The 12,500-nt window shown below is 46.3% G+C and overlaps 1 pseudogene; it reads right to left on the minus strand.

The window, feature by feature from the left end:
* LOC121839170 overlaps positions 1–12,500 on the minus strand; it is a 47,887-nt pseudogene that overhangs the window by 25,484 nt on the left and 9,903 nt on the right.

Here is a 12,500-nt window from a genome sequence, read left to right on the forward strand (position 1 = left end):
GGAAACACTTATCTCCCTCACTAGCTTTAAGCACCAGCTGTCAGAGCAGCTCACAGATTACTGCACCTGTATGTAGCCCATCTATAATTTAGCCCAAACAACTACCACTCCCCATACTGTATTTATTTATTTTGCTCCTTTGCGCCCCATTATTTTTATTAGTACTTTGCACATTCTTCCATTGCAAATCAACCATTCCAGTGTTTTACTTGCTATATTGTATTTACTTTGCCACCATGGCCTTTTTTGCCTTTACCTCCCTTCTCACCTCATTTACTCACATTGTATATAGACTTATTTTTTGACTGTATTATTGACTGTATGTTTGTTTTACTCCATGTGTAACTCTGTTGTTATATGGTTCGAACTGCTTTGCTTTATCTTGGCCAGGTCGCAGATGTAAATGATAATTTGTTCTCAACTTGCCTATCTGGTTAAATAAAGGTAAAATAAAAAAATATTGACTCCGAAGATAAGAGCAAGGGGTTAAGTTATTATCATACCAATAATAAACACTGTCGGTATCTGCCAGGCACTTTGGGACAACAATAAAGATGCTGCAGTTAATCACTAAACTGGTGGTTCAGGCCTGGACATGACCCCTGGACATGACCCCTGGACATGACCCCTGGACATGAGTTATGAGTTTAAAAAAACACAACATTACCCACTACTTGGTTTGGATTATGGGACTTGGAACTCTGACTGTCATTGAACTTTATTTGACTGAACACTCTGCACTGTTTAGAGCCATGTTGTGAACTAGTGAACATGGAATATGTCGTGTAGGGAATATAAAACAACAAATAAACATGTTTGTCAATGTCAATGTCCTCAGCTCTGTTGAATATTTACTGTAAATAAACTCCAGAACGGAACATTCTGTCTGTTATCTCAATATCAATGTCCGCAGTTCTCGGAAATACACTTCAATGGACAGATAAGCGTTTGTTTTTATGGCAAAGCGTTGAGACCTTTTTTGGTACAGTGTTCTACTCTTTATGTGTTTCTATCCCACGGCTTTTGACTGGCATATCTTAATTTGATCACTCTGTTGTCACAGAGAATTGCAGTGTATTCAAGGTTTAAAATGAAGTGTATGGTTCCGCATGTGATTCTTTGGAGTGGGGTGAAAAGTTGTTGTTTATACAAGCTGCATGGGAAACTAGTCACAGCACTTCCACTGAACTCAGTTTATATCCTGTCATAGTGATGTCATAGTGATGTCATAGGGATGTCATAGGGATGTCGTAGTGATGTCATAGTGATGTCATAGGGATGTCATAGGGATGTCATATGAATGTCATAATGATGTCATAGGGATGCCATAGTGATGTCATAGGGATGTTATAGTGATGTCATAGGGATGTCGTAGTGATGTCATAGGGATGTCATAGGGATGTCATAGTGATGTCATAGGGATGTCGTAGTGATGATGTACTATGACATGCTTCGTAGTACAGCCTGCAGCCACAACCATGTTAACAGAGACAGACATAGGTCTGATTTAGTCAAACTAATCAAAGATGGGAAACTGTAATAAGAGTACAAAGGTGTCTACAAACACAAAACCTGTGCTCAACCACACACACACACACACACACACACACACACACACACTATGACTGGCTTGGAGGCATAAAGGTCAGGTACTACTGTTGTCCAGTGCACAGTATTACGATCAATAGGCTAAACTCATCACAGTAAACAAACATGAACTTATCTTTCCTCACATTTAGGAAGAAAACAATAAACTACTCTCTTTCACGAACTCACCTGCTTTCTCTCTCTGTCGCTCTGTCTCTCCATCTCTCTCTCTCTCTCTCTCTCCCTCTCCCTCTCTCTGTGTCTCTCATTCTCTCTCCATCTCTGTCTCTCGCTCTCTCTCCATCTTTCCCTTTCTCACTCTCTCTTTCTTTCTCTATCTATCTCTGTGTCTCTCGGGTTTCTCTCCATTTCTCTCTCTCTCTCTCTCTCTCTCTCTCTCTCTCTCTCTCTCTCTCTCTCCATCTCTCTCTGTCTCTCTCTCCCTCTCTGTCTCTCGCTCTCTCTCCATCTCTATCTCTCTCAATTTATTAAGGGCTTTATTGGCATAGGAAACGTATGTTTACATTGCCAAAGCAAATTAAATAGATAATAAACAAAAGTTAAATAAACATAAACAGTAAACATTACACTCACAAAAGTTCCAAAAGAATAAAGGCAAACAGTTAAAATACGAAGGGGAAAATGAATAAGCATAAATATGGGTTATATGTATTTACAATGTTGTTTGTTCTTCACTGGTTGCTCTTTTCTTGTGGCAACAGGTCACAAATCTTGCTGCTGTGATGTCACACTGTGGAATTTCACCCAGTAGATATGGGAGTTTATCAAAGTTTTTTTGTTTTTTAAAATTATTTGTGGATCTGCGTAATCTGGGGAAAAATGTGTCTCTAATATGGTCATACATTTGGCAGGAGGTTAGGAAGTGCAGCTCAGTTTCCAACTAATTTTGTCTTCTCTTGAGAGCCATGTCTGCCTAAGGCAGCCTTTCTCAATAGCAAGGCTATGCTCACTAAGTCTATACATAGTTAAAGCTTTCTTTAAGTTTGGGTCAGTTACAGTGGTCAGGTATTCTGCCGCTGTGTACTCTCTGTTTAGGGCCAAATAGCATTCTAGTTTGCTCTGTTTTTTTGTTAATTCTTTCCAATGTGTCAAGTAATTATCTTTTTGTTTTCTCATGATTTGGTTGGGTCTAATTGTGTTGCTGTCCTGGGGCTCTGTAGGGTGTGTTTATGAACAGAGCCCCAGGACCAGCTTGCTTAGGGGACTCTTCTCCAGGTTCATCTCTCTGTAGGTGATGGCCCTCTCTCTCTCTCTCTCCCTCTCTTAATCCTCTCTCTCTCTCCCACCTCTCTCTCCCCTCTCTCTCTCTCCCTCTCTCCCACCTCTCTCTCCCTCTCTCTCCCACCTCTCTCTCCCTCTCTCTCACTCCTTGCCCTCTCTCTCCCCTCTCTCTCTCTCCCTCTCTCTCTCCCACCTCCTCTCTCTCCCACCTCTCTCTCCCTCTCTCTCACTCCTTGCCCTCTCTCTTCCACCTCTCTCTCTCTCTCTCCCTCTCTCTCACTCCTTGCCCTCTCTCTCCCCTCTCTGTTTCTTCCTCCACCTCTTCATCCCTGACACCACAGAGAGATGATCATGTTTACTTCATTCTGTGATGGGGTCTTAAACACAATGCATTTCTAAATGTAAATGTGCCCCACATAGTCTAAATAAACTGCCAAAAAAAACTTTCAATTGACAGGTTTTGGCTTTTTTTCAAAGGGTTGGTGCATTAACCCATAGCCCCATCCCTCATAGTATTAACCCATAGCCCCATCCTTCATAGTACTAACCCATAGCCCCATCCCTCATAGTATTAAACCATAGCCCAATCCCTCATAGTACTAACCCATAGCCCCATCCCTCATAGTATTAACCCATAGCCCCATCCCTCATAGTACTAACCCATAGCCCCATCCCTCATAGTACTAACCCATAGCCCCATCCCTCATAGTACTAACCCATAGCCCCATCCCTCACAGTACTAACCCATAGCCCCATCCCTCATCCCTCATAGTACTAACTCATAGCCCCATCCCTCATAGTATTAACCCATAGCCCCATCCCTCATCCCTCATAGTACTAACCCATAGCCCCATCCCTCATAGTATTAACCCATAGCCCCATCCCTCATAGTACTAACCCATAGCCCCATCCCTCATAGTACTAACCCATAGCCCCATCCCTCATAGTATTAACCCATAGCCCCATCCCTCATAGTATTATCCCATAGCCCCATCCCTCATAGTATTATCCCCATAGCCCCCCCATCCCTCATAGTACTAACCCATAGCCCCATCCCTCATAGTATTAACCCATAGCCCCATCCCTCATAGTATTATCCCATAGCCCCATCCCTCATAGTACTAACTCATAGCCCCATCCCTCATAGTATTATCCCATAGCCCCATCCCTCATAGTACTAACCCATAGCCCCATCCCTCATAGTATTAACCCATAGCCCCATCCCTCATAGTATCATCCCATAGCCCCATCCCTCATAGTACTAACTCATAGCCCCATCCCTCATAGTATTATCCCATAGCCCCATCCCTCATAGTATTAACCCATAACCCCATCCCTCATAGTACTAACCCATAGCCCCATCCCTCATAGTATTAACCCATAGCCCCATCCCTCATAGTACTAACCCATAGCCCCATCCCTCATAGTACTAACCCATAGCCCCATCCCTCATAGTATTAACCCATAGCCCCATCCCTCATAGTATTAACCCATAGCCCCATCCCTCAGACATCATAGTATGACTTTCAATTGGCACAGAATCACTAAACAGCCAACACACTCTATTTGGTGTTTATCATACCGTAGAGCCAAAATTGTACTCAGTGAAATGGAGTGTAAGATGTAGCTTTCTGAGGATGAGGGGTTCATCTTCCTGTAGCTCAGAGCTGGGCGGTGGATGGATGAGGGGTTCAGCTTCCTGTAGCTCAGAGCTGGGTGGTGGATGGATGAGGGGTTCAGCTTCATGTAGCTCAGAAATGGGCGGTGGATGGATGAGGGGTTCAGCTTCATGTAGCTCAGAGCTGGGCGGTGGATGGATGAGGGGTTCAGCTTCCTGTAGCTCAGAGCTGGGTGGTGGATGGATGAGGGGTTCAGCTTCCTGTAGCTCAGAGCTGGGAGGCGGATGGATGAGGGGTTCAACTTCCTGTATCTCAGAGCTGGGTGGTGGATGGATGAGGGGCTGGGCGGTGGATGGATGAGGGGTTCTGCTTCCTGTAGCTCAGAGCTGGGCGGTGGATGGATGAGGGGTTCAGCTTCCTGTATGAGCAGCGGTGGATGGATGCAGCTTCCTGTAGCTCAGAGCTGGGCGGTGGATGGATGAGGGGTTCAGCTTCCTGTAGCTCAGAGCTGGGCGGTGGATGGATGAGGGGTTCAGCTTCCTGTAGCTCAGAGCTGGGCGGTGGATGGATGAGGGGTTCAGCTTCCTTAGCTCCTGCGCTGGGTGGTGGATGGATGAGGGGTTCAGTTTCCCGCGCTGGGTGGTGGATGGATGAGGGGTTCAGTTCCGGTAGCTCAGAGGGTGGTGGATGGATGAGGGGTTCAGCTTCAGCTCAGAGCTGGGTGGTGGATGGATGAGGGGTTCAGCTTCTGTATCTCAGAGCTGGGCGGTGGATGGATGAGGGGTTCAGGTTCAGCTTCATGTAGCTCAGAAATGGGCGGTGGATGGATGAGGGGTTCAGCTTCATGTAGCTCAGAGCTGGGCGGTGGATGGATGAGGGGTTCAGCTTCCTGTAGCTCAGAGCTGGGTGGTGGATGGATGAGGGGTTCAGCTTCCTGTAGCTCAGAGCTGGGAGGCGGATGGATGAGGGGTTCAGCTTCCTGTATCTCAGAGCTGGGTGGTGGATGGATGAGGGGTTCTGCTTCCTGTAGCTCAGAGCTGGGCGGTGGATGGATGAGGGGTTCAGCTTCCTGTAGCTCAGAGCTGGGCGGTGGATGGATGAGGGGTTCAGCTTCCTGTAGCTCAGAGCAGCGCGGTGGATGGATGAGGGGTTCAGCTTCCTGTAGCTCAGAGCTGGGTGGTGGATGGATGAGGGGTTCAGCTTCATGTAGCTCAGAGCTGGGCGGTGGATGGATGAGGGGTTCAGCTTCCTGTACCCCAGAGCTGGGCAGTGGATGGATGAGGGGTTCAGCTTCCTTAGCTCCGCTGGGTGGTGGATGGATGAGGGGTTCAGTTTCCTGTAGCTCAGAGCTGGGTGGTGGATGGATGAGGGGTTCAGCTTCTTGTATCTCAGAGCTGGGCGGTGGATGGATGAGGGGTTCTGCTTCCTGTAGCTCAGAGCTGGGCGGTGGATGGATGAGGAGTTCAGCTTCCTGTAGCTCAGAGCTGGGCGGTGGATGGATGAGGGGTTCAGCTTCCTGTAGCTCAGAGCTGGGTGGTGGATGGATGAGGGGTTCAGCTTCATGTAGCTCAGAAATGGGCGGTGGATGGATGAGGGGTTCAGCTTCCTGTAGCTCAGAGCTGGGTGGTGGATGGATGAGGGTTTCAGCTTCCTGTAGCTCAGAGCTGGGCGGTGGATGGATGAGGGGTTCAGTTTCCTGTAGCTCAGAGCTGGGTGGTGGATGGATGAGGGGTTCAGCTTCATGTAGCTCAGAAATGGGCGGTGGATGGATGAGGGGTTCAGCTTCCTGTAGCTCAGAGCTGGGCGGTGGATGGATGAGGGGTTCAGCTTCCTGTAGCTCAGAGCTGGGTGGTGGATGGATGAGGGGTTCAGCTTCCTGTAGCTCAGAGCTGGGATGCGGATGGATGAGGGGTTCAGCTTCCTGTATCTCAGAGCTGGGTGGTGGATGGATGAGGGGTTCTGCTTCCTGTAGCTCAGAGCTGGGCGGTGGATGGATGAGGGGTTCAGCTTCATGTAGCTCAGAGCTGGGCGGTGGATGGATGAGGGGTTCAGCTTCCTGTAGCTCAGAGCTGGGCGGTGGATGGATGAGGGGTTCAGCTTCCTTAGCTCAGAGCTGGGTGGTGGATGGATGAGGGGTTCAGTTTCCTGTAGCTCAGAGCTGGGTGGTGGATGGATGAGGGGTTCAGCTTCTTGTATATCAGAGCTGAGCGGTGGATGGATGAGGGGTTCTGCTTCCTGTAGCTCAGAGCTGGGCGGTGGATGGATGAGGGGTTCAGCTTCCTGTAGCTCAGAGCTGGGTGGTGGATGGATGAGGGGTTCAGCTTCCTGTAGCTCAGAGCTGGGCGGTGGATGGATGAGGGGTTCAGCTTCCTGTAGCTCAGAGCTGGGCGGTGGATGGATGAGGGGTTCAGCTTCCTTAGCTCATAGCTGGGTGGTGGTTGGATGAGGGGTTCAGTTTCCTGTAGCTCAGAGCTGGGCGGTGGATGGATGAGTGGTTCAGCTTCCTTAGCTCAGAGCTGGGTGGTGGATGGATGAGGGGTTCAGTTTCCTGTAGCTCAGAGCTGGGTGGTGGATGGATGAGGGGTTCAGCTTCATGTAGCTTAGAGCTGGGCGGTGGATGGATGAGGGGTTCAGCTTCATGTAGCTCAGAGCTGGATGGTGGATGGATGAGGGGTTCAGCTTCCTATAGCTCAGAGCTGGGTGGTGGATGGATGAGGGGTTCAGCTTCCTTAGCTCAGAGCTGGGTGGTGGATGGATGAGGGGTTCAGCTTCCTATAGCTCAGAGCTGGGTGGTGGATGGATGAGGGGTTCAGCTTCCTGTAGCTCAGAGCTGGTTGGTGGATGGATGAGGGGTTCAGCTTCCTTAGCTCAGAGCTGGGTGGTGGATGGATGAGGGGTTCTGCTTCCTCTACCTCAGAGCTGGGTGGTGTATGGATGAGGGGTTCTGCTTCCTGTACCTCAGAGCTGGGCGGTGGATGGATTGACAAAGGTTTAAAGTTGCTCACTTGTGCTCAGGACTGGAAATTATAGTGACTGGCTGGATGGATGGATGGATAGATGGATGGGGGATAGGCGATGTAGGAGACAGGGGCTAATGGTTGACATGAAAGCTCTTTACTGAGCTTTAAAGTACGTGGGGGAAAATGCTGAGTCGTACAGGAACAAGGCTCAGACAAAACAGGAAGTGCATTAAGGGCCCTCCATATGACAGCTCTTTCCAGGATCGCCCTGCATCGATCTGCCCTCTTCCAAGCCCCCATCATTTATAATCTGTGTTTCATTCAATATTTCCCTGCTGGTTTCCATGTATGCTGAACAGCCCTTCGAACAGTACATTACCTTTTTGAAAGGGGCAGTAGAGCTAGCTATAGTCTGAGAGAGAGTGGACAAGGAGCAACTTCTGTGGATTGAGATCAGGTCTACTTATAGAGTTGGGCCCCCTGTAGGTCAACAGTTCCGGTAATACAGTGTGATATATATTGTGTCTAAACGCACCTGTCTGAACATGCTGTACTGTAGTATGACACGTTTGTCAACCCTGCCAGAGAGAGGCTAGCTACGGTACAACACTCTCCTGTGTTGACAGGTGTACAGTAGGACGACAGACATGATGCAACCGGCAGGGAAAACTGTTCCACACAGACAGATTTATAACACACTCACACCCATAGAGGCCGCTGAGTGGAGGAGGGCTCGTGATAAAGGCTGGAACGGAACGAGTGGAATGGAATCAAACACATGGAAACCATGGAAACCACGTGTTTGATGTATTTGATACCATTCCACCCATTTCACTCCAGCCATTATCACGAGCCCGTCCTCCTCAATGAAGGGACCTACTGTACCACACACAAACACATTGAGTAATTACATCATATTTGAATGAATGGGATTTGTTTTTGTTCTCCTTTGTGCTGAGAGTTCAGTGGCCTGGCCGTGGGAGACAAGCAAGGAGGACTGGAGTAACACTGGCTGAAGCAGGTTGACCTCTTGATAATGAACTCACTGGCTAAGCTTATAAAACCACAAGACTGGAAAGCTGTTTATCAAAACAAACACGTAAAATGAATCTCACGAAATGGATTGAGGAGGACGCCTGAGTCACAGCACGGCAAATAGAGGAAATCTATCAGGCCAAAAAGGAGGAAGGCGTCCGAGCAGTGAGTTGAGTAGCCATTCATATTTCCTGCCAAACTCTTCTCTCCTCAGAGACACATTTGGAAATGCTAAGCACACACACACACACACACACACACACACACACACACACACACACACACACACACACACACACACACACACACACACACATGCACACACACACACACACACACACACACACACACACACACACACAATAACAGCGGAGAAATAGTGTTGCAAAAGAAGAGAGGACAGAAAGGAGAGAGGGGACAGAAAGGAGAGAGAGGACAGAAAGGAGAGAGGACAGAAAGGAGAGAGGACAGAAAGGAGAGAGGGGACAGAAAGGAGAGAGAGGACAGAAAGGAGAGAGGACAGAAAGGAGAGAGGACAGAAAGGAGAGAGGACAGAAAGGAGAGAGGACAGAAAGGAGAGAGGGGACAGAAAGGAGAGAGGACAGAAAGGAGAGAGGGGACAGAAAGGAGAGAGGACAGAAAGGAGAGAGGGGACAGAAAGGAGAGAGGACAGAAAGGAGAGAGGACAGAAAGGAAGAGAGAGGACAGAAAGGAGAGAGGACAGAAAGGAGAGAGGGACAGAAAGGGGAGAGGACAGAAAGGAGAGAGAGGACAGAGAAAAGAGAGAGCCGAAAGAAAGAAAGAGAGAGGGTAAAAGGATAAAGAGGAGCAGAAAGGGAAAGAGAGGACAGTAAAGAGAGAAAGAGAGGGCAGGTAAAGAGATAAAGAGAGAGCAGTAAAGAGAGAAAGAGAGAGGGTAAAAGAGATAAAGAGAGAGCAGTAAAGAGAGAAAGAGAGGGCAGTAAAAGATAAGTGTTTTAAAGAGAGAGCAGTAAAGAGAGAAAGAGAGGGCAGTAAAGAGAGAAAGAGAGAGAGCAGTAAAGAGAGAAAGAGAGAGTGGTAAAGAGAGAAAGAGAGAGCAGTAAAGAGAGAAAGAGAGGGCAGTAAAGAGAGAAAGAGAGAGAGCAGTAAAGAGAGAAAGAGAGAGCAGTAAAGAGAGAAAGAGAGAGCAGTAAAGAGAGAAAGAGAGGGCAGTAAAAGAGAGAAAGAGAGGGCAGTAAAGAGAGAAAGAGAGAGCAGTAAAGAGAGAAAGAGAGAGCAGTAAAGAGAGAAAGAGAGAGCAGTAAAGAGAGAAAGAAGAGAGAGAAAGAGAGAGCAGTAAAAGAGAGAAAGAGAGAGCAGTAAAGAGAGAAAGAGAGAGCAGTAAAGAGAGAAAGAGAGAGCAGTAAAGAGAGAAAGAGAGGGCAGTAAAAGAGAGAAAGAGAGAGCAGTAAAGAGAGAAAGAGAGAGCAGTAAAAGAGAGAAAGAGAGGGCAGTAAAGAGAGAAAGAGAGGGCAGTAAAAGAGAGAAAGAGAGAGAGCAGTAAAGAGAGAAAGAGAGAGCAGTAAAGAGAGAAAGAGAGGGCAGTAAAAGAGAGAAAGAGAGAGCAGTAAAGAGAGAAAGAGAGGGCAGTAAAAGAGAGAAAGAGAGAGCAGTAAAGAGAGAGCAGTAAAGAGAGAAAGAGAGAGCAGTAAAGAGAGAAAGAGAGAGCAGTAAAGAGAGAAAGAGAGGGCAGTATAAAGAGAGAAAGAGAGAGCAGTAAAGAGAGAAAGAGAGAGCAGTAAAGAGAGAAAGAGAGGGCAGTATAAAGAGAGAAAGAGAGGGCAGTATAAAGAGAGAAAGAGAGAGCAGTAAAGAGAGAAAGAGAGAGCAGTAAAGAGAGAAAGAGAGAGTGGTAAAAGAGATAAGTGTTTTAAAGAGAGAGCCTGAGACGAGTAGAGAATTGAAAAAGAAAGAAATAAAGAGGGAGGGAGGAAGACAAGTACATTTGGAAGTGAGGAAGGAGCCAAATCTAAGACAATCCTCTCCTTCTTATGGTGTGAGAGCCTAACAGACAGGAAGCAGAAAGGCACCTTGGGAGATCTGGAGCAGCTCTGTAATGACAGTAGTATAGGATATGTTCAGATACATTATCTGTGTCACTCTGGTCTGGTTTTATACAGGACAGACATAGTGAAAACATGTTTCATTCTGAAACAAACTATTCAGATCCCTTTAGACTCAGAGACACTGGCTCGGTTTCCATTCAATTGGTGACAGATTTTCATGTGAATATTCGAAAATCTGCATGAAAGCGAAATGCACATTTTCCCCACAGTTTCCATCAAACTGACTTGTTGTGGATAAAAGGCTGTGCGTGTGACCTGATAAAAAATGACTTTTGCAGTTATATGCCTAGGTACCGAATTAAAAAAAAATCCAAGTTTAAATGGTTTTTCATTGCATTTTCAACTCTACTGATGGCTTTGTCACAAAGAAATGTTGCCTTGTACACTGCAGCTGTGGTTTAGCCAACAGCTCGCAGGCACAGGTAGGTTACCTAGACGATGAGGTTATTATGGGTAACAGCCAGATACGTGTAATGTTAAAAGACAGCCAAGCATCGATCATCATGTCACCAGAATAAGAGCCTGGATATTTATTGAACACAGTGCACTTTTACCACCCATCATTTATTTAAATCTCCGGCCTGATAAACTACAGGCTTTCCCCGAGTCGTAGTGGGAGGACCACACACCCATATCAATGCGTGACTCCAAGTTCAATATTTGCTCATAAAGGGTGTTTCCACCAACATTTCTTGCCTAATACATTTAACTGACAAAAAAAAAAAAAAGATCTCACCTTGTCTAGCGTATTTTGTTTTGTCAATGTTTGGAAAGTTTACAAATACATTTTCTGTTTCCATTTCTGTTAAGAAATGTGTTATCTGACTTACTTTACTCGCGTAAAGAGGTTTGATGGAAACCTAGTTTAGTGTTAACCCTGGCTGTAGATGGAAATACCTCTTCTATGTCCCTCACTCTCTTCTGGTCTCTCTTTCCCTCTGTGCTCTCTCAGTTTCCACTGATGACATGAGGAGGGATTAGAAAAGGGATGTCAGAATAATCGGAATCAATTTCTATGACTTACGGAATTAAGTGAGACTAGGGCTGTGTTCCACATGGAACACTATTGCCTATGAGTCAAACATGGAACACTTCAAACATGAGTCAAACATGGAACCCTATGAGTCACACATGGAACACTATTCCCTATGAGTTCCACATGGAACACTATTGCCTATGAGTCAAACATGGAACACTTCAAACATGAGTCAAACATGGAACCCTATGAGTCACACATGGAACACTATTCCCTATGAGTCAAACATGGAACACTATTTCCTATGAGTCAAACATGGAACACTATTTCCTATGAGTCAAACATGGAACACGATTTCCTATGAGTCAAACATGGAACCCTATTTCCTATGAGTCCCACATGGAACACTTTTCCCTATGGATACCACATGGAACACTATTCCCTATGAGCCAAACATGAAACACTATTTCCTATGAATAAAACATGGAACACGATTTTCTATTAATCAAACATGGAACACTATTCCCTATGAGTCCCACATGGAACACTATTCCCTATGTGTTCCACATGGAACACTATTCCCTATGGATTCCACATGGAACACTATTGCCTATGAGTCACACATGGAACACTATTCCCTATGAGTCACACATGGAACACTATTCCCTATGAGTCCTACATGGAACTCTATTCCCTATGAGTCACACATGGAACACTATTGCCTATGAGTCACACATGGAACACTATTCCCTATGAGTCACACATGGAACACTATTCCCTATGAGTCACACATGGAACACTATTCCCTATGAGTCCTACATGGAACACTATTCCCTATGAGTCCTACATGGAACACGATTTCCTATGAGACAAACATGGAACCCTATTTCCTATGAGTCCCACATGGAACACTTTTCCCTATGGATACCACATGGAACACTATTCCCTATGAGCCAAACATGAAACACTATTTCCTATGAATAAAACATGGAAC

This window comes from Oncorhynchus tshawytscha, linkage group LG14 (genome assembly GCF_018296145.1).
Source record: "Oncorhynchus tshawytscha isolate Ot180627B linkage group LG14, Otsh_v2.0, whole genome shotgun sequence".
In the NCBI taxonomy this organism is placed as follows: domain Eukaryota; kingdom Metazoa; phylum Chordata; class Actinopteri; order Salmoniformes; family Salmonidae; genus Oncorhynchus; species Oncorhynchus tshawytscha.